General features: G+C 30.1%; 1 non-coding gene across 1 annotated transcript; it reads left to right on the forward strand.

The window, feature by feature from the left end:
* Positions 1 to 316: 316 nt before the first annotated feature.
* Positions 317 to 422, forward strand: LOC125084143 (U6 spliceosomal RNA). The gene has a single exon (XR_007122502.1). It is a non-coding gene; the product is annotated as a U6 spliceosomal RNA (small nuclear RNA).
* The last annotated feature ends 1,198 nt before the right edge of the window (positions 423 to 1,620 follow it).

Raw genomic sequence — 1,620 nt, forward strand, 5'->3', positions numbered from 1 at the left:
CCTTAATTTCATTCTTTCTTTTTAAATATGAAATCATTTAAGGTTATAGCTTTTCCAAAGAATATTGCTTTTGCTGTTTCCCATAAGTTTTAGTGTTTAAGTGTTTACTGTTTTCCATAAGTATTAGTATAAAGTGTTTTCTTTTTCATTCTTTCCAGATAGAACATAATATTAGTTTTGCTTCCCCTTTAAGCTAAAGGTTAATAGGAAAGACATTAATTGTTTCAAAGAGGATATTGCTTTACCATTACATTTTTTCTTATTTTATTGGATGATTTTCAGTGTGTGGCATTTATGATAAAAAAAAATTTATTGAATGCTCACTTTGGTAGCACATGTACTAAAACTGGAATGAACAGAGAACATTAGCATGACCCCTGCACAAAGATGACAGGAAAACTTGTAAAATGTTCTGTATTTTTTTGAACAATATAAGAAACAATAAATTACGGTGAAGATGCAGAGAAAGGGGAATCTTCTTGCACTGTTGGTGGGAATGCAAACTAGTGCAGCCACTGGAAAACAATATGGAGATTCCTCAAAAAGTTAAAAGTAGAATTACCCTACAATCCAGCAATTGCACTACTAGGTATTTACCCAGAGGATACAAAAATACAGATTTGAAGGTATAGATGTACCCCAATGTTTATAATAGTGTTACCAATAATAGCCAAACTATGGAAGGTTCCCAAATATCCATTTGACTGATGAAAGAATAAAGAAGAGATGATATCTATATATCTATATATATATAAAATGGAATATTAGTCATCAAAAGGAATGAAATCTTGCCATTTGCAATCACGTGGATGGAGTTAGAGTGAATTAGGCTAAGTGAGATGTCAGTCAGAGAAAGATAAATACCCTAAGAAATAAATAGATTAACATATGAGAAGGGGGAAAAAAGAGAGAGGGAAACAAACTGTAAGAGTTTCTTAATGATAGAGGTGGAGGGAAGGTGGGTGGGAGATAGGCTAAATGGGTGATGGGTATTAAGGATGGCACTTGCATTGAGCACTGGGAGTTAAATATAAGTGATGAATCCCTAAATTCTATTCCTAAAACCAATATTACACTATATGTTTACTAACTAGAATTTAAATAAAAATTTGAAAAGAAAAAAAATTAGTGTCTTATTTGTATCCAAATATGTAATTGATTTTTATAAATTTCTCTATTCCCTAAATATGAAATTCAACACACCAATTAAATGAAGTTGATCAAATATATTATTAAATTTCTCTGTACCCTTATTAATATTTTGTCTACTTGATCTCCCTGATTCTAAAAAATATGAGGAAATATGCCATCATTTATATTTTACTGAGTTCTTTTGAATCACTATTAGTTTTTGCTTTATTTCTTTAACTTTTGTGTTGTGTGGTATCTACAGGGTTATGATTGTTTTTCCTTCTTCATAAATCATATCTTCTAGTTATATAATACCTATTTTTGTTACCCAGGGATTTTAATTTTAAAGCTAGTCTTCGTCTGATATTGCCCTTCCTGCTTTGTTTTTATTTATATTTGTCTAGTTGTATGTCTATCCTTTTATTTCCATACTTACCACTTAACTTTAACTGTGTTTATGGTAAATAACAAACAGCTTGAATTTGATTT

Source organism: Lutra lutra, chromosome 13, assembly GCF_902655055.1.
Source record: "Lutra lutra chromosome 13, mLutLut1.2, whole genome shotgun sequence".
Lineage (NCBI taxonomy): Eukaryota > Metazoa > Chordata > Mammalia > Carnivora > Mustelidae > Lutra > Lutra lutra.